At 37.7% G+C, this 27,179-nt stretch overlaps 1 protein-coding gene and 1 pseudogene across 3 annotated transcripts in view; one reads left to right on the top strand and one right to left on the bottom strand.

Moving 5' to 3' along the window:
* The window catches only part of LOC101286546 (52 kDa repressor of the inhibitor of the protein kinase-like), a 38,049-nt pseudogene extending 22,811 nt beyond the window's left edge, over nucleotides 1-15,238 (top strand).
* The window catches only part of NEDD9 (neural precursor cell expressed, developmentally down-regulated 9), a 300,840-nt gene that overhangs the window by 262,620 nt on the left and 11,041 nt on the right, over nucleotides 1-27,179 (bottom strand). The window lies entirely within an intron of this gene.

Genomic DNA, 27,179 nt, shown 5'->3' with positions numbered 1-27,179 from the left:
AAGTAGAGCCAGCAGTCAACTCGCTAACTCTTCGCAGTATATCTCACCTTTTTCCTTCCATTGACCAGGAAGCTAAAGAGTAGTTTGTATTCATCGCCTTTACTCTCTCATCTTCATCCACTACTATCCTAATCCTTGAAATTCTGAGCCCACCTTCCTTAATTCTAACTGGAATTACCTTCCAATTTTAACATCAGTTTGTCATTTTCTCCTCAAACGTGCTGCTGCACTTAAAACTGTTGATGGACCACCCTTACTTGCAAAGCCTCTTGCCTTGGCTTCTGTGACTGCATTATTCAGGGGATGGAAAGTGGACCACAAGCTGGAGGGAAAGCCTTGGAGTCAATGGCCCTGGATCTGCATCCTGATTCTCCCCACTCAACATCTATGCAGCACTGTGTGTGTTAATTCTATTCCATTCAATACATTTATTTTTGTGTACCTATCATATTTGCGATGATTGAGTAATGGGGAGGAATTCCAGATGACACCAATGTTTGGACTTAGATGAATGAAAAAATAGATGTGCAGATACTTAAGCCTTACTCCTTATACCCAAGTAGACACTAAGATCTATTGATTCCACCTCCATAATATTGCTCACATTTATTCCTCTTCTTTATCCCTGTTACCCTGGTAGAATTCCCCACTACCTTTGACCTGGCTTAGTGGTTAACAAACTGAGTTCTGAACAGCTCCTGGAAATCCCAGGGAGATTCCTCAAGGACTTCTGTAGGTGTCCTACAGAAGGCAAGAAAGTGGTGTGGCCCCTCACAGGGACTGTTCCTGCCTCCTCATTTAAACAGGATCCGTTATGTGTTTTGTTTTGTTTGTTCTTGGAAAAAACCTTTTTTATTTTACTTTTTTAAAAAACCCCACTGGCCCACGTATTGATTCTGTCGCATCATAAGACTCTATCTTCAGAGTACCTCCCTTACAATCCACTTTATAGTTGGCTTTCAGGTCATTTAAAGCGAAGCACCCTTCTGATCATGTCCTTTCTCCACTGTCTGGAAATGCACTACTAGATACGGTAGCCATTAGCCATATATGACTATTAAGAATCTATAAAAGAGTGGATATATGTATATGTAAAACTGATTCACTTTGCTGTACAGCAGAAACTAACACAACATTGAAAATCAACAATACTCCATTAACATTTTAAAAAAGAATGAACCCTAATGTAAAAAAATAAAAATTAAAAAAATAAATTAATTTAAACCAAATTAAAAATTCAGTTCATTAGTTGCACCAGCCTATTTCAAGTATCTGATAGCCACATGTATCTCGGGGCCACCATATTTCACAGCTCCCATTTGGAACATTTTCATCATTGCACAAGTTTCTATTGGATAGAGCTGGCCTACCTCACTAGATTAAAATTTCTGACTTTGATATAGGACTTAAATCTTTCCTTTCTAGGCCCTTCTGCTGCTGTTTTCCTTCATATAATGCTCCAGTTAGACTGGACTGTTCCCAAATATACCTACTCACTTCTGCCTTCATGCCTCAGCTTACCCAGCCCTGCCCAGAGTACCCTTCACTCCATCACTGTATGCCCAACCCTACTCCTAATTGGGGGGCTGTCCTCCATGAAGTCCTTTAAAGTTTCCCAACTCAAAGTTATTCCCTTGTCCTGCGAATTCTCATAGAATTTTAAATGATGCACCCTAATGTCATCCACCACCATTTCTTCACGGGCAGAATCAGTGACCTGGGGACCCAGCCACGCAGCTTCTAAAGAGTACACTGGGTATGTCACATCTGCTACTTCGGGTCTACAAAGTGGTTTTGGGGAGCTTTAGGGCTTCTTAGGAGTGCATTATGAAATGCTCTAGAAATTTCCATTACTAGCTGAGAGACTGGAGATACTCTGAGGTCTCATAGTCCACAATTTGTGGTTAAGCCAAAGAGCGCAGCATTTGTTAGTGTGTTATAGATAAGTATATTACATATACATCCTCTGAACACCAAGTGATGAGACGCTGCCATAAGTTATACCCGAAAAGCAATCCCATCATTTACAGACATGTGTTAGATAGAAACATCATTCTACTACCTTTACCATACATTTGTGTTTGTTTTGGCTTTGTTTTAATCCCTACGGTGGGGATTAAAACAAAATAACAGGATCTGAGTTGATCAAATCCCTTGTGGTTGATCATCAAGACGGTAGGTCAGCTAGAGCTGGGGCTGAGTCAGTTACAGGACACCCTCGAAGAATCAGCTCTTCAGAGTTCAGTTCTCTCCCACTCTAGTCCCCTTTGATTTATAATCTACCAGCCTGCAGAGTCCTGACCTCACAGCGTAAGGCTCTAATCAGATAAGCTCACCATAAACCTTTCTTTATTCTCAAAACCCCTGCTCCATTCAAGCCCCGGCTATACTTGAGCCCCCTCAGGGGAGGGCCAGACTTCAGGAGGTACTTAGAGACAGGCAGACCGTCATCATCGGTGCAGGCTGCCAACCTTCTCAGGTTACTGTGAATGATTATAGATAAAGTCTGCTTTGAATTTGTTGGAAGAGGGGGAGACTTACAATGTATTTGGTTCAGGCAATTCATTTTAAGGGTTTGGGTTCCCCAATTTCCTGCAATCATAATCATGGTCCATTTTCACAGTCACTAGACTATCAAATCCTGTGTATATAAAATAAAGACCTAGAAAAAAATGGGAACTTTAAAATCTGTAAGTTAAAGTAGTGGTAAAAATATTGTTTGGGACACTGTGAAACTAATCAGAATTACCCTCTCGCCATCAGAAGCTAACTGCGGCAGAGACACTGCTTTTGCCACGTTTCTAGATGTAGTAAAGATTCGGTACAACGTTGTTTAGAAATCATAGCATGGCAGATCCCTTCTCTACCACATTTAAAATGGAAAAAAAGAAGTGTGGGTGGGGATTTTCTTCTCCTTTGTCTGCACATCCAGTCTGGAGGCAGCGTTGTTCGTCAGAAATAAGCTTTCTTGTTTTTTAGACTGTGTTTACGACGGTTTTCGAAAACGTCTTCCTTACGTATGCTAATTCGTTGGTTCTGAAGCCTTTTTCCATTCCGTCAAGCTCACCTTCCGAAAGGGATAGTGAAAAGTTAGGGGCTGGCTCCCCCTGGTGCCTTGGTTGGAGAACCGCAGCTGCATGTCTGAGACCATCTGCCAACGGATAAGAGTGCCCTCTAGTGCATAGACGCAGAGTAAAGCTACAAATTAAATGCTAATTACTAATTAAATACTCATGAAAAAATGAAAACTACAAAATACTAACACTACAGGAAAAAAGTGACCAATTATGCCCGAACTATGTGCCAAGCATTGCACTAAGGGCCGGATGAGCATTGGTGCTTTGGCTGTCCACTGCAGTGGGACACACCGTCCCCTAACACGGCAGCTTAAAATAATGATCGTTTATTATCTCCCACGGTTTCAGTAAGCCAGGAATTCCACAGCAGCTCCGTTGGATGGCTCTGGCTGGAGGTTCCTCACGAGATTGCAGTCAGATGGTGACTGGGGCATCTCCAAGACTCGTTTGTTCACGTCTGGTGGCTGAGCTGGTGAGACTGCAAGAGCTGGGGCTGGAACACCCAGCACCTCTCCCTATCTCTCCATGATGGCCATACCTGCCCTTTGGAAAGAATTCTTTCTCTGCTTTCTACCAAGATGCTGGTGTGTGTGTCTGTGTGTGTCTGTGCAACTCACACAGATTTACTTAGTGCATTAAAGAAGGAACTGGCACGGTGACAATGATAGTTAAAAGAAGGAGAGGAAGAACTATTATATCCAGTCAGTGGATGAAAAGAATGCTGAAATAAGATTACAAATTAGATGGAAACCGATCAATGTCCTATAAAACAATAAAAGCACAATCGGTAGGATTTATTTTTTTCTACTGGACAGGAATAAATTGCAATGTATAGATCTTCTATAAGTGAACGTTAACTTTACAGAGCCCTCTCTGTAGACCCTCCTCTGATTCCCCAGAATACCCAGACTTCTTTCAGGTTGGATCCCAACGAAGAGGGCCGGGGGAAGCTGCATTGCTTTTTATGACCCAGCCTCAGAAGTCATGCAGTATCCCCTCTGCTGTGCCCCACTGAAAGAGGCAGTTACAGAGGGCCACCCAGGCTCAAGGAGAGGGAACGTAAACCCCACCTGGGATGGGATATATATTTGGTGGCCATTTGTGTAAAAATACAATCGACAATTGTTTTACTTAATTCTCCCCCAAACTACATGAGGTTGCTACTATCATTATCCCAATTTTACAGTTAAGGGAATGAGGTCAAGAGACATTAAAACTGTGCTTCATATGTCCTTTCTGTGTCATACTGGAGCATTGTCTAATAAGCCATGTGAAGTGCTATCTGTACATGGTTTTCGGTCTGGGCACTGCTGACATTTGGGGCCAGGTAACCTTTGCTGTAAGAGCTGTCCTGTGTATTGTAGGCTGTTTAGCAGCATCCCTGGCCTCTACCCACTTGATGTCAGTAGCATCCCCTCCCTCCCTCCCCTCGGTTGTAATAACTAAAAATGTCTCCAGACATTGTCAAATATCTCGGTGGGGGACTGCAACTCTGGCCCCATTAAGAACCACTGTTTTAGGGGAAGGTAACTTTGTTTGATTATTTACTATTGATTAGTAAAGTTCTGTAAAGGCTCTGTAAAGTTAACGTTCACTTATAGAAGATCTATATATTGCAGTTTATTCCTGTCCAGTAGAAAAAGTAAATCCTACAGATTGTGGTTTTATTGTTTTATAGGACAATGATCACTTTCCATCTAATTTGTAATTTTATTTCAGCATTCTTTTCATTCACCGACTAGATATAATAGTTCTTCCTCTCCTTCTTTAAACTATCATTGTCATCATGCTAGTCCCTTCTTTAACGTGTTAAATAAATCTTCGCCAGTTGCACGAGCATGCAGACACACACAGACACAGACACACGCACCAGCATCTTGGTAGAAAGCAGAGAGAGAATTATTTCCAAAGGGCAGGTATGGCCATCACGCAGAGGTGCTACTCGGGTCTCCCTTCAAGAAAGAACTGGCAGATGAGCTGTGAGAGGTACAATTAGCTGATAGCCTTGACTGAGGGCCTCTGGGATCCACCACAGCAGTTGAGCTGAGGCTGTGCTTTTACGAGGCAGTCTCGAGCCAGTGTATGAGCCCAGTAGAGGTACCAGGGCCTAGGCCATTTCTGATCAATGTGGAAACCCTCCACCAGGCAATCTTTGCTCTGGACCTCCCGTTGGGCTGGCTGAGACTTTTGCAGGGCAACACTGCAATTTGAGACCCTTCCTAACATATTCTTCTGCCTCCCAACTAACCTTTCACAGATTATAGGCCTGCATCCTGGTCTGCATCTACTGCAGAGCCCTTTCCTGCTTCAGGCACCACTCAAAGCTGGTAGCCATCATGCCACCCAATGTGTTCTTAGCTGTGGAAGGAATTGCCTCTAGAACTCAAAGAGGCCTACGCGGTACCGTGCTTCCTTCTCTGAGGTGGGGCTTCAAGATGCAGCGATTCGTCTTCGGCTTTGGAGGGGACATCCAGTGTGCACCTGACAACTGCACTTCTGAAAACTTCCCTGAAGTGGCAGTTCTCTGAATCTATGTGGAATTCTGAGTTGGTAGGTTTTTCTTTTTTCTTTCAGTATTTTAAAGATGTCACTCCATTATCTTCTGGGTTGTATATATTCTAATGAGAAATCTGCTGTAATTTTATTTGGACTGCCTTCAAGCTTTTTTCTTTATCTTTGGGTTCCAGCAGTTTAACTGTTATTTGTCTATAGGTGGATGTCTTTTTCTCACATTTATGCTGCTTGGGGTTTCCTGTAATTCCTGGATGTGCATCTTGAAGTCTTTCTCCTTACGTTGTTGTTTTTGTTAGCGCTTCAAATATTGTCTGTCCTACACTTTCCCTTTTATTTTCCTTATATGGCATCAACTTCTCTTCCTCTCATGCTTTGACCCAGGTGTGACAGTGCTTATATCCTTAGAAGGGCCTGTCTTCTTTAAATTTCAGACTTCTTGGCTATCCTGCAAACTTAGTTCTCTGACGGGTTCAAAAAGAGTTATAATTTTATAGTTTATCTTGCACTTTCTTGTTATTATTGTGGAAGTGATGTTTTCTTTCTAAAATATAGCTTTCTCTCTCTATATATATTTTTAAAATCTTTTGGCCGTGCTGCACGGCATGTGGGATCTTAGTTTTCAGACCAAGGATGGAACCTGCGCCCCCTGCATTGGCCGCGCAGAGTCTTAACCACTGGACCGCCAGGGAAGTCCCTAGTTTTCTATATCTTAAGGATAAGTGAAACTTACCATAATTTTTAATTTTGTTATAATTTAAAATTTAGATAAATGATGCAAAAATAGTATGAGAAGCTCCTAAATAAAGTTTATCCAGATTCATCAGTTATCTACATGTGCCTCATTTGCCTTATCATTCTCTCTCTGTCTCTCTGCCTTTCTCTCTCTTTATATATATCTATCTACCTATGTCTGTATTTATATATCTTATGAATTATTTGAGAACTGGCTGGAGTCATTGTATCTTTTACCCTAAATACTTTAAACATCATTTTTGTGAGGACTTTTCCTTATAAACAATAGTATATTTATCACAATCAATATGCTTAACATTAAGAACATATTTCTATATCTACATCATTCATATATATAAAAATTAAGCTTACAATACACAGAAGGACTTCTCAGAATTGCCAACCCATACCCCTGTAAAAAGCAATCCTATTAACTAGGGCTCAATATCTCTCTACAGTTTTTTCAGGTAAAATTTAAATACATTGAAATGCATAAATTATGTGTTCAATTTAATGAGGTTTAAAAATTGACATACTCCTAATATCACACTGAAATTTAACCTCTTTATGAAGACTGCCTAGGCTAGCCGCCACATGCAACTTGAACATCCCTCTGCTACAAAATTTACCGCAAATATTTCTCTATATGTTCACTAGACTATGAACTCATTAAAGAAAGAGACTATGCTTCCTCAGTTTGGGGCCCCCAGTTTCAAACGATATCTGGCATATAATGAGGTATCAATAAAAGTTTGTTAAATAAGTAAAATGGCAATTGGAACAAATAGCCTGCAGTTTAAATAAGGGAGTTGTGTAATTTTCAAGTTAAGATCTTCTTACTACTTCTACTAAATCACCAGTAAGGAATGAATGATAAAAATTGTCAAGACACGAAAGGAAAAAAAAAGACAGCAGTTGGAACACTAATAAATCATTACGTTCTTAGAACTCTTTACAAAGACATGAAACTCTTAATCATTCATGCAGCATTTTCAATTGGTGGGTGGTACAAATTACTACCACTTTTTTTATACAGTAAAACTTTCAGTTTTAACAAGATATTTAAAAGCAAATATACGTTACCTGTCCAAAACCTAATGGAGGAGAACTTTTATGTAGTTCCTGGTTGATATTCTAACACCTGAGATTTACTATTTTCAGTTGTCTAAAAGCAATGGTAGTCAAATCTGTTGACAGACAGCTATTTCCTCAATATCACTAACTATCTTGGCAAAGGGATAGGCTACGTGAATTGAAATTTGATTATGCAGTTGCTTCAGAGTCATGTCTGTAGTTGCTCTTCTTTTTCTTATTAAGAAAAACAAAATATATACTCTTTTGAATATAATTAACTAAGTAAATGTTTTTAATTCCTGTGAGAAAGTACTACAGAACAGTTTTATGTAGTAAAACTAACCCTAAAATAGATACATAGAGTCAGGAGTTTTCTTGTAGTTCCCTTATCTATTTCAAGTCTTCAGAGCTTATTGATACGCTATTTATATTTCCTAGGATAACTGATCAAATCCTTCTAATCAATAAAAATTCAGCTTAAGAATCATTTCCCCTTTGGATCTTTCTAATAACAAGTAAGTAGTATCACCTCTGCTCAACTGCCATACCTTATATACAACTCTATTCTTATACTTTCTCACGCTGTATTTTAGTGATGCATTTTCATATCATTCTCTTCCACTACACCAAGACAGTCCATTAGAACTTTTTGGATGATTGAAATGTTCTATATGTATTCTAGTCACTACTGTAATAAAAGTATAGCACTAGACTCTGAGCTCTGTGAGGGCAGAGACTGTACCTTATTCACTTTTATGTATCCAGTACCTAGGACATAGCAGATCCTTGATAAATATGTGGGGATAAACACAACCAATCAATCAAAGAATAAATCAAGGGATTTCCCTGGTGGTGCAGTGGTTAAGAATCCGCCTGCCAATGCAGGGGACACGGGTTCGATCCCTGGTCCAGGAAGATACCACATGCCACGGAGCAACTAAGCCCATGAGCCACAACTACCGAGCCTGAGCTCTAGAGCTCACAAGCCACAACTACTGAGCCTGTGCACCACAACTACTGAAGCCCATGTGCTCTAGGGCCCGTGTGCCACAACTACTGAGCCCACGTGCTGCAACTACTGAAGCCTGTGTGCCTAGAGCCCGTGCTCCACAAGAGAAGCCACCGCAATGAGAAGCCCGCGCACCGCAACAAAGAGTAGCCCCCGCTCACCACAACTGAAGAAAGCCCGTGTGCAGCAACGAAGACCCAATCCAGGCAAAATTAAAATAAATAAATTTTAAAAAGAGAGAATCTCTTAAAAAAAAAAGAATAAATTAAACATTTTACACTGGTAGAGTCGAAGAAAATCTACTTACAACCAACACCAGGCAACTGCTACAAGAGGTAATGGGAAAACTAATTAGTAATCTCTGATTTCTCAGTGAATTAAAAAGTAATGCAAATAGATTTCCAGTAGTGGAAAAGTAGCTTCTATCAGTCAACTCACTCTCAGAGAACAACTATAAACTCTAACTAAAATACAAAATATAATAAGTTGAAGGCAGTCAGCAGAACTAAAAGAAACGAAGTAAATCTATATTTGAAAGAAGTAAATGGCACAGGGTAATTTTCCTGTTTTGATACAGATTTTTGTTTGAGGCTAAGCCCTAGTTTCAGCTTGCTGAGTGGCTAAAATTCTAATAGAAATCCATAGTCTTACTGGCTTGGAAAGCCATAGGTCAGAGTTTGGGGACACCACACAGCTGGAACCTGAGGGGGGTTGGAATCCTGGAAAGGTGAAAGCGATAGACATGGTGGGGAGAGGGGGATTCTGTATATAAACTTGGCCAAAATCTCTGGTTGATCCCTGAACTACATACACATGGGGTAAACTTCAAATAGGCCAATTAAATCTAAAAGAAAGGCAATAAGTGGAAACTGACCTTGAGATGACCCAGATGTTAGAATTAGCAGATACGGATTTTAAAGCAACTATTTATAACCATCTCAAGGATTTAGAGGAAAACACACTTATGATTAACAAATAGAAAATCTTAGCAGAGAAACTGAAACCACAAAAAAGAACCAATTGAAAATTCTAGAAATGGAAAATATAGTATTTACAATTAAAACTTTACAAAGTGGCTTGACACAGACCGAAATGAGAAAAGAGTAAGTAAATTTGAAAATAGATCAATAGAAAGTGTCTAAGTTGAAAAATTGAAAGAAAAGTTTGGAGAAAATAAAAAGTGTCAGTGAGCTATGCAGGCACCATAGAAAGGTCTAACATTTGTGTACTTGCTGTCTTAGAATAAGAGAGAAAAAAAATATAAGGAAATGATAGTGATAATTTCCCCAAATTTGGTGAAAGGCACGCATTTACACATCTAACAAGTCCAGTAATCCCCAATCAGGAAAAAGACAAAGAAAAGCATATCTAGGCACATCAGAGTCAAACTTCTAAAAGCCATAGTTTAAAAGAAACTCTTGAAAGCAACTGCAGACTAGCTACAGATTAATTTATTACATGCAGTGGAATGATATGATTTAACAATGATTTGTTGTCAGAAACACTGGACACAAGACAATAATGGAATGACATCTCTAAAATGCTGAAAGAAGAAAAAAGTCAATTCAGTGCAGTGAAAATATCCTTCAAGAATGAAAGCAAAATAAAGATAGATGAAAACTAAGAGAACTTTTTATCAGCAGACTTGCAGTACAAAAAAACCACAGAAGTTCATCAGTTGAGAAAAACTGATGCCAAAGGGACATTCAAATGTTCAGAGGAAAGTGAAGTACCAAAAATGATAGATGTGTGGCTAAATATAAAAGATTTTTTCTGTAGTTTTTTAGAAATATGTATGACTGTTTAAGCAAAAATTATAACATTTTATTGTTTGATTTATAATATTTGTGGATGAAATATAGACAACTAAAAAATAAAGGAGCTTAAAAATCTATATTTTTGAAAGATTATTATATTTTGTATGAAATGGTCCAATATTAAATGTAAGAAAAATGTGAAAAATTAAGGCTACTTGTATATATTGTGGTTCCTAGAGCAACCAGTTGAAATAATGCAAAATGATATAACTGAAATGCCACAATCCCTTGAAAGGGGATTCTCAAAAAGATTCAATTAAATCAAAAGAAATTAAGAAAGTAGGAACAGAGAATCAAAAAACAAATACAAAAATGATGGGACCAAAGGAAAACAACTAGTAAAATGGTTGGTCCAAACTCAACCATATCAATAATTGGATTAAATGTAAATGGACTAAACACTCCAAATAGTAGTCAGAAGTTCTCAGAGTAGATAAAAAAAATAAGACCCAACATAATCTCTCCATAAGAGATGAACTTAAAATATAAAAATACAAACAGGTTGAAAGTAAATGATATCAAAAGATAAATCATGCAAACAGAAAACAGAAGAAGGTTGGAATAGGTAGATTAGCATGAGATATAACAGATGCCAAGGCAAAGAGTATTACCAGAGATACAGAGAGACACACTAGAACAATAAAAAGGATAAATTTATTAAGACATAAGAATCATACATGTATGTGCCTAATAAAAGAGGTTCAAATACATCAGATGAAAAAGTAACATAATTAAAGGAAGAGACAAATCCACAATTACAGTGGAGTCTTCTCTTAGCAACTGACAGAACAAATAGACAAAAGATCTCAGTAATACCATAACTTCTTTCACCTAATTGACATTTATAGAACACTACACCTAACAATTGCAGGATAAACATTCTTTTCAAGTGCACATGGCATATTAACCAAGATAAACCATTTGCTGGACCATAAAACACATTCTAATATATTTTAAAGGATTGAAATAATATAGACTATGTTTTCCGATCACAGGCAATTAGTTAGAAATCAACAACAATAAGATATGTAGGAGGGACAAAACCTAAATATTTGGAAATTAAACAACATACTTGTCAATAATTTATGGGTAAAGGAAAAATGACAAGATACATTAGAAAATATTTCAAACTGAATTATAATGAAAATATAGCATATTAAAATTTGTGAGCTACAGCTAAAGGAAAATTTATAGCTTTTAAATGCCTAGATAAGGAAAGGATAAAGGTATAAAATCAATGACCTAAGAGTCTACAGTAAGACCTAGAGAACGTACAGACGGTCCCCAACTTACAATGGGTCAACTTACAAATTTTGAACTTTACAATGGTGCAAAAGCAATGTCCATTCAGTAGGATTTGAATTTACAATTTTGGTCTTTCCCCAGGCTAGCGATATGTAGTATGATACTCTCTTGGGATGCTGGACAGTGGTGGCAAGCTGCAGCTTCCAGTCAGTGCCACAATCACAGGGTAGACAACTGATACAACCATTCTGTTTTTCATTTTCAGTACAGTGTTCAATAAATCACATGAGATATTCAACACTTTATTATAAAATAGGCTTTGTGTGACATGATTTTGCTCAACTGCAGGTTACTGTTAAGTGTTTTGAGCATGTTTAAGGTAGGCTAGGCTAGCCTATGATGTTTGGTAGATTAGGTATATTAAATGCATTTTCGACTTGGGATATTTTCAACTCACAGTAGGTTTATTGGGACATAACCTCATTGTAAGTTGAGGAAGATCTGTAAATCCAGAGTAAGTAGAATGAAGGAAATAGTAAAGAGGAGAAATCAATGAAATAGAAAATAGATAAATGAAAGAGAAAATTAACACATAAATTTTTTTTCTTTTTGAGAGAATAACAAAGTTGATAAGCCCTACATAGGTTGATAAAGAAAAAAATAAGAAAAATTACCAATATCAGGAATAAATGTGTGAATATACTACGGATGCTACAGATATTGTAAACAACTTTATGTTAATAAATTCAACAACTAGATGAAATTTATGAATAAAACAACTTACCAAAACAGGCACAGAAGAAATAGGAAATTTTACTGGCCCTATATCTATTAAGTAAATTGAATTTGTTATTGAAATCTTTTCTCAAATACAACATCGGGGTCAGACGGTTTCACTGGTGAACTCTGCTAAACATTTAGGTAAGAGATCAATCTTACACAAATGCTTTCCAAAACAGAAGAGGAGGAAGCACTTTGCAATGTGTTTTATGAGGCTAGAATGACCCTGATACTAAATCTGACACAGACATTTTTAAAAAAGAAAATTAAAACACCGGTCATGTCAAACTGCCCACCTAATTTAGTTTCCTTCCTCCACTACCAACAGGCAAACAAGCCTGCCTGAATTGGGGGAAGGGGAGGGAAGAGCAGGCTGGCTGGCTGGTGGGCGACAATATCAAACTTTTGCACAGCCCCCAACTGAACATGGAAGATAATGCAGTCCAATCTGACTTTCTTTAGGTTCCTGAAAGATCTGGACAGAAGCCAGAAGTGGGTGAAGAAATGTAAGATATGTGACTTAGAAGATAAAACACCTGATCTGCTAAGCAAACATTACTGCCAAATGCTTTAAGAAACCTATGGTTTGTAGAACGAGTACTTAAAAAGGAGTTCTTTGAGATTATGCTATGCCAGCAGTAGTTGATTTCACCAGTCATCTGAACAATCCACGTGGAGACATTGAAAATTAGTAAAATAACTGAGTGATCATGAAATAAGAACACAAACAGAAAAAGAAATGGTAAAACTTCTGAACAGGAACAAACACAGAAATAAAGAAACCATAGCAATCCTCACCACTCCAACGCAGAGGAAGAAGGTAAAGAACAAGATTTGAAGGCATTTTTATCCTTAAACTTCGCAGAGAAAGAAAACAAGGAGCAGCTAAAATCTTCATCTGAAGTTTGATTTTTATAAAGCACAAGTCTGGATTAACATGAAGCTGACAAAATCTCTAAAGATATCTTTTCTCCTGCTGGAGTGCAGAGGATATTCTGGTGAGGCAGTTCTGAGAAAGTGCTTCGAGACAGTAGCAGTTACACATCCATCCTTTTGAAAACACAGCAGAAATACGTGCTGGACACTGCAAGAGTGCCATTGGAGAGAAACAGGGAAGTGAGAGACTCACCTCTTCCATTATCACTGATAATAAGATGGACATAGTAGGGGAGGAGCAATCACCAGTACTGGTGAGGTTCATCAATGAATCTCAATCCAGACAGAGGAATATGAGCTTTCTACCTTCTGAAGTTGATGCAGAAATTCTGGCTATGAACTTTCACACTATGATAATGGAAGAGTGGGGAACAAACATGGAGCACTGATGTGGTCTGGCTTAGATTATGTCTAGTGGACTTTCTCCCAAACGCAACTCATGGTAACTAGACTTTTAGAGAAACAACACCAAAATATCTACACAGTCTATTCTTCCTCTGCCTTAAATACGTAGTTGTCAAAAGCAGCGTCTGTTGTGGGAGTATCTGTTGCTTTGGGAGAAATTAAAGATGTTTGTTCTTTTTTCTGTTGATCACAACTACTTTAGAACTTAACAATGTAATATCTGTCCTCTTTCAGAACAGTGAAGGATAAAAGGCACATGAACTGAAGGAATTTTGCCAGTCTCAATGAATAGGTGGGTATGATGCTTTTGAAAATTTTGTAGAACTCCTGTAAATACTCGTTTTGTGTTTAGATGGTATAAATAATGATACGAATCTAACGAATGTTAGATAGAATAACTTTATAGTTGGTTGAGCTTTTGTTCTCTGTAGTGCATTAACAGATTTTGTTTTAATTATTATTGTTGTTCATAAAAATATCCTATTTTTTAAAATAGCCTTTGGAAAAAACTTCCAGGGCCGCATTTCCAATATTTCTTTGCAGTAGAGTTGCACTCTATGAAGAGATGGAAAATATTTATGTTTGTCGTAAATTTTGATTTGAGAAAGCCATGATTGAGCACCAAACTTGATATTTAAATGGAATTTCCTGGAACTTCCTCTGGGCTCAGCAAGATAATCTCAACTAACCATTAAGAATTAGTATAAACAAATAATTAGTATCCCAACAATGAAAGACATTATGCAGGATGTTAAAGATATTTTCTTACAATAGCACCTCACAAGTTCTTTTTTTTCTAAATTTTCTTAGTTTTTTTTTTTATTAATTTTTATTGGAGTATGGTTGCTTTACCATGTTGTGTTAGCGTCCACTGCACAACAGAATGAATCAGCCGTACACATACAGATATCCCCTCCCCTCCCTTCTGGACTTCCCTTCCATTTAGGTTACCACAGTGCACTAGGTGAGTTCCCCTGTGTTATACAGCATGTTCCCATCAGTTGTCCATTTTATACATAGTATCAATAACGTATACTTGTCAATCCCAGTCTCCTAATTCCTCCCACCCCACCCTTTTCCCCATTGGTATCCATACATACAGCAATCCCACTACTAGGCATATACCCAGAGAAAACCATAAATCAAAAAAACACATGCACCCCAATGTTCATAGCAGCACTATTTACAATAGCCAGGACATGGAAGCAACCTAAATGTCCATCAACAGAGGAACGTATAAAGAAGATGTGGTACATATATATAACGGAATATTACTCAGCCATAAAAAGGAATGAAATTGTGTCATTTGTGGAGATGTGGATGGACCTAGAGAGTGTCATACGGAGTGAAGTAAGTCAGAAGGAGAAAAGCAAATATCGTATAATAATGCATATATATGGAATCTAGAAAAATGGTACAAATGATCTTAGTTGCAAAGCAGAAATGGAGACAGATGTAGAAAACAAATGTATGGGCACCTCACAGTTCTTAAATGCTTATGTCTTATAGCACCAGTCCTGGAACAGCTCACATTCAACACCATGCCAACATGTACCAAAGTGACTTATCCATTCCCAACACACTCTCTGCCAACCTTCATTGTTGGAGAATCAAACAAAACAGAGAAAAGGACACAGAACTTCCATTAACCATGTACAAAGCCCCCTACCTGTCTCACTTCAATATTTTTCTTAATGTCTATGCATGGCTGAAGGTCCTGTGTATTCTTCCTTGATGAAGTTTGAGAATGAGAGCAATGAAATTAGATGAAAGCATCTTAAGCATAATTAAGAAATATTTCAACAGACCAGAGGTCAAATAACTTTACTTTGTTTAACATAAATCTTGATATAAAATATGATCTTAATTTAATGGTAGACACATATATCAAACTATGAATTTAAGCCAGAGTTTCCTACAAGTACTTTAAAAAGAACACTGGGGGCTTCCCTGGTGACGCAGTGGTTGAGAGTCCGCCTGCCGATGCAGGGGACACGCGTTCGTGCCCCGGTCTGGAGGATCCCACGTGCCGTGGAGCGGCTGGGCCCATGAGCCATGACCGCTGAGCCTGCTTATCCGGAGCCTGCGCTCCGCAACGAGAGAGGCCACGACAGTGAGAGGCCCGCGTACCGCAAAAAAAAAAAAAAAAAAAAAAAAAGAACACTGAAAATACCTAAGAGAAGTTTTAAAAATTGGTTTTATCCTTACAGTTGATATTTGGAGGAAAAGCTCTAAGGTGTATGTAGGCCATTCAATCACTATTTGCTTCTGAGCCTTCCATTGAAGGCATTAAACATTGATAAGCTGCTGGTTAAATGGCTGCTGTTTGAACTTTTATTCTCTGAAAACCTCTCATTTCAGAAGACAGCATTGAAAGAACATTTCATTTCTCTGTGATTTCTCTTGGTGGTACTCTGGGGAGATTTTAGTTGAGTCACTTGAAATAGAACATTATTATTGCCATGAATCAAATTATTAGGTATTAGTTTCCAGTTCTTTGAGGAAATAAATGTTGGAGAGGTGTGGGGAGAAGGAATATATTTCATAAAATACTGCGATAAAGCTCAGGACTGACCATTGAATAGTAGGTGTTTTAGTATGTGGTTAAAAATCTGTAATGGGCAGTTAAGGAAATTACCAACAAGTAGAATAAACCTTGAGATCACCAAACAGAGATTGCAATGTAGATTTTGTCTCCATTAAGTAGAAAATTGAAGTTCGAATAGAAAGCAATCCACTGTGGTTCTTCTTTTGGATGTTATTTACAATCATTGTCGAATTTATACCTTAGCTGAGTGTAGTCTTTCTAGCAGGTGTACATTGAACACTTTTGTTTCATGGTCAAGACAGAATCAGAAGCCAAGGCTACTGACCATCTATTTGACTGTTTTTTCTCTCCATGACCATACCTACTGCCTTGTTTTTTTTGGTTTGTTTTTTGTTGTTGTTGTTTTGTTTTTGTGGTATGCAGGCCTCTCACTGTTGTGGCCTCTCCCGTTGCGGAGCACAGGCTCTGGACATGCAGGCTCAGCAGCCATGGCTCACGGGCCCAGTCACTCCGCGGCATGTGGGATCTTCCCGGACCGGGGCACAAACCCACGTCCCCTGCATCGGCAGGCGGACTCTCAACCACTGCGCCACCAGGGGAAGCTCTGCCTTGTTTTGATTTATAAAAATTACCTGGGAAAAATAGGAATTTTTTTTGCTTATATAAAAATAATACAGAAATTATTGCTGTTATTCTGGTGAGAAAAATGTTGTACAATGTGTTTTAATCTAAACAAAATGTACATTTTATTTTTTTAAAGAAAATTACAAAAAAATCCTTTATAACCATAGATGCAAAACTCCTTAACGAAATATTCACAAATGGAATCCAGCAATATATTAAAAGAATGATATACCATGACAAAGTAGAGTTTATCCCAGGAATGCAAGGTTGGTTTCACATTTAAAAGTCAATCAATATTACTCATTGTATTGACAGATAAAAGGAACAAAATCATAGGATCTTCTCAATAGATGTGTAAAAAGTACTTGACAAATTTAAAAAACTCTCATGATATTATATTAACAAAAAAAATCTAAGTAAACCAGAAATAGAAGGGAACTTCCTTCACCTGATAAAGGATATTTATGGGGGACTTCCCTGGCGGTCCAGTGGTTAAGACTCCACACTTCCACCGCAGGGGGCATGGGTTCGATCCCTGGTGGAGAACTAAGATCCCACATGCTGTGCGGTATGGCCAGGAAAAAAAAGGATATTTATGAAAACCTTCCAGTTAATATAATGCTCAGTGGTGAGAGAATAAGAGTTTTTCCTCTCAGACTGGACACAGGGCAAAGATGTCTCCACTTAACGTTGCAATGGAGGCCCCAGCCAGTGGACTAGGGCAATAAAATGAAGTAAAGAGCTTAATGTGTTTGTATGAAAATTCTAGGGAACCTATAAGCAACTACTAGAACTAATAAGCAAATTTTAAAATGTTGCAGGATACATTGTCAATATTCTAAAATCAATTGTTCTTTTATAACTTACTGATTTAATGGTAATAAAATTAAAATTTTTCATTTACAATAGCAACTAAAACATAAAAATTTAGAAGTGAATTAAACATGCAAGACCTCTTCACTAAAAATTACAAAACATTGCTGAGAGAAATTAAGGAAAACCCCAATAAATGGACATATGTACCATGTTAATGGATTAGAAGACGCAAGTAAATCTGAAAAAGAAGAACAAAGTTGGAGGATTTACACTATCTGAATTCAAAATTTACTAAGGCAACATTAATCAAGACAGTGTGATACTGGCATAAGGACTGAGAAACATCAATGGAACAGGATAGAGAGCCCAGAAATAGACTCACACTCGTAAAATCAATTAATTTCCAACAAAGGTACCAAAGCAATACATTGGGGGACAAGGAAAATCTTTCTAATGAAAGGTACTGGAATAATTAGATATTCAACTGGGAAATGTTTATTCAAAAGGAACCTGGATGTTCTTCAGCATTACTCTTGTTCAATACACTAATCTGATGTGTTGTTCTTTTCTATTTATACATTAGCCTATCAAAGCACTTTTTCCACTATTATAATAATATTCCTACTGCAAAAGTGTTATTTTTCTTTTTATAAAAATAACCTTTTTAAGTTTTAAAAGCAATAGTTTTTCACTTATGACAACTCATATGTTAAAGTATAAAGTAAACAAAATTACCCATGATTACACAAGAAAACCAGAAATCACCCAAGTTGACCTTTTGGGTTGGTCTTTCTAATCTTCTGTATATAGTGTCATAAAATTGTATATTGCATTTTTAATCTAATATTATTTTGCATGTAATTTTCTTTCTCCAAGACTCTGAGATTTTATTTTTGTTTGCATGTAATATGATGATATTAGTTTTCATTTTAACATCTTTTTATGACACTTGTAATTGCATTTCCTGAAGACATAAATTTTAACTGTAAGCTACATCCAAACTGCACTTCCAACAGACATCTATTTCTGGAGTATCTGCCAAACTCATAAATGACTCTTCTTCCATGGCAATGGTCCATTTCACAATCCCCTATCTAAAATGTAACTGTACTATTGAACAAGCATGACTCAGGGAAGCAATCATGGAACAAATTTTATTTTAAATTTAAACTGTTACTTTAAATTTATTTCATATGTTTAGTTGTTCTCTTGCCCCTGATGAAATTTACGGCAGGTCACAAAACTGAGCATTTCAAAATTATTTTTAAGTATCCTTTTACAAGAAAAACCACAGAAGCAATCTCTAGGCAGCCAAATTTACAGTAGATAATCTGTTCTAAGGCCACAAGTGATTGTTAAAGTTCTGGCAACCTGAACTAAGTGGGCCAATTACTCTCTCACACAGGAATTCCGAAATTAAGTCCAGAGTAAAGTTTGCCTGCAATTGTAGCACACACTGTGGACTGAAGGCCAGAGAAACGGAGTCTTCAAAGAGAAAGAAGACAAGAGGAAATGCAAAAAGGAGAAGCAGATATGGACCAAGAGCATTTCCTGGATTCTGCCAGCTGTTAATTGCTGGTTTCACTTCCTTCCAGAACTCCAGTTGCGTTCCTGCCTTTGGGTTCTGTGAAACCCCTCAATCATTGTAATACCAACTTCTAACTTTTTTTTTGTTGAATTAAGTTTTTGTTAAAGGGGCCCAAATAATACAGAAATGAGTATGGACTATGGGAAGTTTCATCCCTTAAACAACTAACATATTCGTGATCAGTATATCCTTTGGCTTTGGATGATGGCCTTTCTCTGATCTACTCCCTCCATCTGAGGGTCCATGTTAGCTGTAAACTTGTAGTGTTCCCTGCTCACTCACTAAGGTGCTGACTGTAGGGTTACCTAGATCGTCTTTGCTCTTTTGAAACATCAATGTCAAACTTTTATGTATAGTTTCCTGATTTGAGAGAGCACATTGTCAGAAAATGCATAGGATTTGATATTCAGTGACTCCTGCAGATGTTTTTAATTCTAATTCCTTTGCGTTGTTCTTAGAAAGGAAATCAAGTTTTATTTGTCTTACTATTATTTCCAAGGTAGTCAATAATTTTAATACTGTGAGAATAAAGCACTTGAGATTTTTTGGCTTCTGAATGTCAATGAGTTCTGTTTTCAGAAATTTGCCTTGGGTGAAGCATAAATTTACATGACATAGTTTTAGTGACTGAGGGAAAATTCACTCACATTGCTAATAAAAAAGTTCCAGTATTACCAATATAATTTGTATTGGTTAGTGTAGCTCTAAGGATATGTCTAGAAAACCAAAGATAGCAGAGAATTAACACAACCCTAAAATGTCCTGATATTAATTTTTCATCACATGATTTAGAAAATTATCTTTACTAGTCATATTGCAGACTCTACGTTGGGTGAAATACTTTTAGCTTAGAAAACCAGTCTGTAGGACACATTATGTTTTAGAAACTTGGTTTCTTCACACTCTCAAACTATTGTGAAACTTTATTAAATTAAGTGAATCAAACAAAAATTATTCAATAAATATTCAACATTTGCTAGGTGATATGGGTGTTATAGCCAAAAAAAAAAAAAAAAAAAGACATGTGGCCTTTGCCCTCCTTTACCTGGTAAAGTAGTTGGGAAGAGATACAGAGTAAAAGTAATAAAACAAGACAGTGCAGAGTGATGCGTATGCTGATTTTTAGAAGTTCTGAGATGGGGGAGAGAGAAATGGAAAAAAAAAGTAAACAAAGAAGCTAAGAACAGAGGATACAGAGAGAGAGTATATCTTGCATTTATGACAACTTTTCTGTCATTCCCTTCTTGGGGATCCACTGAAATGAACTGAAGCTGAAATGGTCAGAGAGAACTTCCTAGAGAGTTGATTTGATTTGGGACCTGAAGGAAGACACAGGATTTGAAAGGATAAATGGCTAAGTAGACAACATAAGCCAAAGTATGGAGATGAGAATACATTCAGGTTTGCAGAGGAGCAATTAACCGTACTAGCGTTGGAAGCCATAGGAAATAATACTGGGTGAGCATGGTGAAAAAGAGAAGTCAAAGGATTTTAAACATGAAGAACATAGGGAATTGCTGAGCAGAGGGATAATAGGATGAAAATTGGTTTGGGAGGATTAGTTGGGCAAGGTTATGAAAGGTGCTTGGGAAGGGTGGAGACTGGCATCTGGCAAGGTAGCCAGGGCGTTGCTGTAGTGATCCTTCCATGAGGTAATGAGGGCAGTGTCATCGCAAATAGGAAGGACCAATAAGAGCTTTCCAAAAAAGAAAACTACCTGATCTTGAGCAATCTGAGTCAGAGATGATGGTAGAACTTCTTGTCTAAAGGAATTGGGAGGTATGAGGCTGGAACTTAGGGAAGAGGACAGCATGAAGAAGTAGATTGACATAGATTTACTAGCCAATGATATAGAAGCGACAGCTGAAGCCAAGAGAATGAGGGAGGATTCATCAAAGAAGGAATGTGGAGGAGAGAACAGAGAAATGAAAGTTGGAAACCACCCACATTTAGGGCATAGGACAAATAAAATGAGCCAATGCAAGAGGGAACATGTGGCCTGGGATGTAGGTGAGACTCAGATAGTGTTGCCAGATAATTAAGGCAGCAGAGTGGTTAAGGAGGAGGACGCTGTCACCAGTGCTGGAAGAAGGTGAAGGAGCGAGAAGATGAGGACTTTAGGAGAAGAGTTAATAGTGATCTGGGACTGGAAACCAGATCACATAGACAGGGAGGGAAGGAGCTATGTAGTGATGAGTGAGTGGACATGTGCAGAATAATGAAGCAGTTAGGAGGACAGGGTCTGATGGCAACTCTACCTGAATCCTGGCTCCAACCAGACTGGGCAGCTCAACACACAGAAGTTGACCTAAGTCTCCATGCACTGGATTGAATAGCATCCCCCCAAATTCATGTCCTTCCCAGAACCTCAGAATGTGACCTTATTTCGAAATAGGGTTGTTGCAGATGTAACTAGTAAAGATGAGGTTATACCACAGTAGGGTGGGCCCTTAGTCCAATATGACTGATGTCCTTATAAGAAGAGGAAAGGACACAGAAAGAGACACACACAGGAAAGATGACCACGTGAGGATGGAGGCAGAGACTGGAATTAATATGCAACTGCAAGCCAAGGAAAACTCAGGATGCCTGGCAACACCAGAAGTTAGGAGAAAGGCACAGAACAGACTCTCTCCTAGAAACTTGAGAGAGTACAGCCCTGCTAACAGGGCTGATTTTGGATGTCGAGACCCCAGAACTGTGAGAAAAAACATTTCTGTTGTTTTAAGCCACCCATTTTGTGGTACGTTGTTATGGCAGCTCCAGTAAACTAATATTCTTGGTAATCTCATCCTTAAAGTGAGGATACTAACACTCTCATTATAGGAAGGGTTAGCAATATAATATGAAAAATGCTTAGCACAGTGTCTGCCCCACTGGAAGAGCCCAGCTATATATTGTCATATATTATTTTTTTCTTTGAACAATTTGGTGTGGAAGAAAGGAAAAAGTGTTCCTAGAAAAACCACACATATGGTGAGGTAAATGTTGTTATTGCTTCTTTTTACATTTTTATTTTAAACATTTTATCAAGAAGGCACCTTTTTTTTTTATACAGCAGGTTCTTATTAGTCATCCATTTTATATACACCAGTGTATACATGTCAATTCCAATCGCCCAATTCATCACACCACCATCCCCATCCCGCCATGGCTTTCCCCCATTGATGTCCAGACGTTTGTTCTCTACATCTGTGCCTCAATTTCTGTCCTGCAAACTGGTTCATCTGTACCATTTTTCTAGGTTCCACATATATGCATTAATATACAATATTTGTTTTTCTCTTTTGGACGTACTTCACTCTGTATGACAGTCTCTAGATTCATCTGCGTCTCAAAAAATGACCCAACTTCGATCCTTTTTATGGCTGAGTAATATTCCATTGTGTATATGTACCACATCTTCTTTATCCATTCATCTGTTGATGGGCATTTAGGTTGCTTCCATGACCTGGCTATTGTCAATAGTGCTGCAATGAACATTGGGGTGCATGTGTCTTTTTGAATTATGGTTTTCTCTGGGTATATGCCCAGTAGTGGGAGTGCTGGATCATATGGTAATTCTATTTTTGTTTTTTTAAGGAACCTCCATACTGTTCTCCATAGTGGCTGTATCAATTTACATTCTCACCAACAGTGCAGGAGGGTTCCCTTTTCTCCACACCCTCTCCAGCATTTGTTGTTTGTAGATTTTGTGATGATGCCCATTCTAACTGGTGTGAGGTGATACCTCATTGTAGTTTTGATTTGCATTTTTCTAATAATGAGTGAGGCTGAGCAGCTTTTCATGTGCTTCTTGGCCATCTGAATGGCTTCTTTGGAGAAATGTCTATTTAGGTCTTCTGACCATTTTTGGATTGGGTTGTTTCTTTCTTTAATATTGATCTGCATGAGCTATTTATATATATTTTGGAGATTAATCCTTTGTCCGTTGATTTGTTTGCAAATATTTTCTCCCATTCTCAGGGTTGTCTTTTCGTCTTGTTTATGGTTTCCTTTGCTGTGCAAAAGCTTTGAAGTTTCATTAGGTCCCATTTGTTTATTTTTGTTTTTATTTCCATTACTCTAGGAGGTGGATCAAAAAAGATCTTGTTGTGATTTATATCAAAGAGTGTTCTTCCTATGTTTTCCTCTAAGGGTTTTATAGTTTCCGGTCTTACATTTAGGTCTCGAATCCATTTTGAGTTTATTTTTGTGTATGGTGTCAGGGAGTGTTCTAATTTTATTCTTTTACATGTAGCTGTCCAGTTTTCCAAGCACCACTTATTGAAGAGACTGTCTTTTCTCCATTGTATATCCTTGTCTCTTTTGTCATAGATTAGTTGACCATAGGTGCATGGGTTTATCTCTGGGCTTTCTATCTTGTTCCATTGATCTATGTTTCTGTTTTTGTGCCAGTACCATATTGTCTTGATTACTGTAGTTTTGTAGTATAGTCTGAAGTCAAGGAGTCTGATTCCTCCAGCTCCGTTTTTGTCCCTCAAGACTGCTTTGGCTCTTCGGGTTCTTTTGTGTCTCCATACAAATTTTAAGATTTCTTTGTTCTAGTTCCGTAAAAAATGCCATTGGTAATTTGATAGGGATTGCATTGAATCTGTAGATTGCTTTGGGTAGTATAGTCATTTTCACAATATTGATTCTTCCAATCCAAGAACATGGTATATCTCTCCATATGTTGGTATCATCTTTAATTTCTTTCATCAGTGTCTTATAGTTTTCTGCATACAGGTCTTTTACCTCTTTAGGTAGGTTTATTCCTAGGTATTTTATTCTTTTTGTTGCAATGGTAAATGGGAGTGTTTCCTTAATTTCTCTTTCAGATTTTCATTTTTAGTGTATAGGAATGCAAGAGATTTCTGTGTGTTAATTTTGTATCCGGCAACTTTACCAAATTCATTGATTAGCTCTAGTAGTTTTCTGGTAGCATCTTTAGGATTCTCTATGTATAGTATCATGTCATCTCAGACAGTGACAGTTTTACTTCTTCTTTTCCAGTTTGTATTCCTTTTATTTCTTTTTCTTCTCTGATTGCCGTGGCTAGGACTTCTAAAACTATGTTGAATAATAGTGGTGAGAGTGGACATCCTTGTCTTGTTCCTGATCTTAGTGGAAATGCTTTCAGTTTTTCTCCATTGAGAATGATGTTTGCTGTGGGTTTGTTGTATATGGCCTTTACTATGTTGAGGTAGGTTCCCTCTGTGCCCACTTTCTCGAGAGTTTTTATCATAAATGGGTGTTGAATTCTGTCAAAAGCTTTTTCTGCATCTATTGAGACGATCATATGGTTTTTATTCTTCAATTTGTTAATATAGTGTATCACATTGATTGATTTGCTTATATTGAAGAATCGTTGCATCCCTGGGATCAATCCCACTTGATCATGGTGTATGATCCTTTTAATGTGGTGTTAGATTCTGTTTGCTAGTTTGTTTTGTTTTGTTTTTTTGCAGTATGCAGGCCTCTCACCGTTGTGGCCTCTCCTGCTGTGGAGCACAGCCTCCAGAAGCGCAGGCTCAGCGGCCATGGCTCACGGGCCCAGCTGCTCCACGGCATGTGGGATCCTGCCAGACTGGGGCACGAACCCGCGTCCCCTGCATTGGCAGGTGGACTCTCAACCACTGAGCCACCAGGGAAGCCCTGTTTGCTAGTATTTTGTTGAGGATTTTTGCATCTATATTCATGAGTGATATTGGTCTGTAATTTTCTTTTTCTGTAGTATCTTTGTCTGGTTTTGGTATCAGGGTGATGGTGGCCTCACAGAATGAGTTTGGGAGTGTTTCTTCCTCTGCAATTTTTTGGAAGAGTTTGAGAAGGATGGGTGTTAGCTCTTCTCTAAATGTTTGATAGAATTCACCAGTGAAGCCATCTGGTCCTGGACTTTTGTTTGTTGGAAGATTTTTAATTACAGTTTCAATTTCATTACTTGTGATTGGTCTGTTCATATTTTCCATTTCTTCCTGGTTCAGTCTTGGAAGGTTATACCTTTCTAAGAATTTGTCCATTTCTTCCAGGTGGTCCATTTTATTGGCATAGAGTTGCTTGTAGTAGTCTCTTAGGATGCTTTGTATTTCTGCAGTGTCTGCTGTAACTTCTCCTTTTTCATTTCTAATTTTATTGATTTGAGTCCTCTCCCTCTTTTTCTTGATGAGTCTGGCTAATGGTTTATCAATTTTGTTTATCTTCTCAAAGAACCAGCTTTTAGTTTTATTGATCTTTGCTATTGTTTTCTTTGTTGCTATTTCATTTATTTCTGCTCTGATCTTTATGATTTCTTTCCTTCTGCTAACTTTGGGTTTTGTTGGTTCTTCTTTCTCTAGTTCCTTTAGGTGTAAGGTTAGATTATTTATTTGAGATTTTTCTTGTTTCTTGAGGTAGGCTTGTATAGCTATAAAATTCCCTCTTAGAACTGCTTTTGCTGCATCCTATAGGTTTTGGATTGTCGTGTTTTCATTGTCATTTGTCTCTAGGTATTTTTTGATTTCCTCTTTGATTTCTTCAGTGATCTCTTGGTTATTTAGTAACGTATTGTTTAGCCTCCATGTGTTTGTGTTTTTTACATTTTTTCCCCTGTAATTCATTTCTAATCTCAGAGCATTGTGGTTAGAGAAGATGCTTGATATGATTTCAATTTACTTAAATTTACTGAGGCTTGATTTATGACCCAAGATGTGATCTATCCTGGAGAATGTTCCATGTGCACTTGAGAAGAAAGTGTAATCTGCTGTTTTTCGATGGAATGTCCTATAAATATCAATTAAATCTATCTGGTCTATTGTGTCATTTAAAGCTTGTGTTTCCTTATTAATTTTCTGTCTGGATGATCTGTCCATTCGTGTAAGTGAGGTGTTAAAGTCCCCCACTATTATTGTGTTGCTGTCAATTTCCTCTTTTACAGCTGTTAGCATTTGCCTTATATATTGAGGTGCTCCTATGTTGGGTGTATATATATTTATAATTGTTATATCTTCTTCTTGGATTGATCCCTTGATCATTATGTAGTGTCCTTCCTTGTATCTTGTAACATTCTTTATTTTAAAGTCTATTTTATCTGATATGAGTATTGCTATTCCAGCTTTCTTTTGATGTCCATTTGCACAGAATGTCTTTTTCCAATCCCTCACTTTCAGTCTGTATGTGTCCCTAGGTCTGAAGTGGGTCTCTTGTAGACAGCATATATATGGGTCTTGTTTTTGTATCCATTCAGCCAGTCTGTGTCTTTTGGTTGGAGCATTTAATCCATTCATGTTTAAGGTAATTATCGATATGTATGTTCCTATGACCATTTTCTTAATTGTTTTGGGTTTGTTTTTGTAGGTCCTTTTCTTCTCTTGTGTTTCCCACTTAGAGAAGTTCCTTTAGCATTTGTTGTAGAGCTGGTTTGGTGGTGCTGAATTCTCTTAGCTTTTGCTGGTCTGTAAAGCTTCTGATTTCTCCATCGAATCTGAATGAGATCCTTGCCAGGTAGAGTAATCTTGGTTGTAGGTTCCTCCCTTTCATCACTTTAAGTATTTCATGCCACTCCCTTCTGGCTTGTAGAGCTTCTGCTGAGAAATCAGCTGTTAACCTTATGGGAGTTCCCTTGTATATTATTTGCCATTTTTCCCTTGTTGCTTTCAATAATTTTTCTTTGTCTTTAATTTTTGCCAATTTGATTACTATGTGTCTTGGTGTGTTTCTCCTTGTGTTTATACTGTATGGGACTCTCTGTGCTTTCTGGATTTTGTGAGTATTTCCTTTCCCATATTAGGGAAGTTTTCGACTATAATCTCTTCAAATATTTTCTTGGGTCCTTTCTCTCTCTCTTGTCCTTCTGGGACCCCTATAATGCGAATGTTGTTGTGTTTAATGTTGTCCCAGAGGTCTCTTAGGCTGTCTTCATTTCTTTTCAGTCTTTTTTCTTTATTCTGTTCCACGGCAGTGAATTCCACCATTCTGTCTTCCAGGTCACTTATCTGTTCCTCTGCCTCAGTTATTCTGCTATTGATTCCTTCTAGTGTATTTTTCATTTCAGTTA

This window comes from Orcinus orca, chromosome 10 (genome assembly GCF_937001465.1).
Source record: "Orcinus orca chromosome 10, mOrcOrc1.1, whole genome shotgun sequence".
Classification (NCBI taxonomy): Eukaryota; Metazoa; Chordata; class Mammalia; order Artiodactyla; family Delphinidae; genus Orcinus; species Orcinus orca.
The sequence above is the reverse complement of the archived record's forward strand: the minus strand, read 5'-3'. Positions and strand labels throughout refer to the sequence as shown.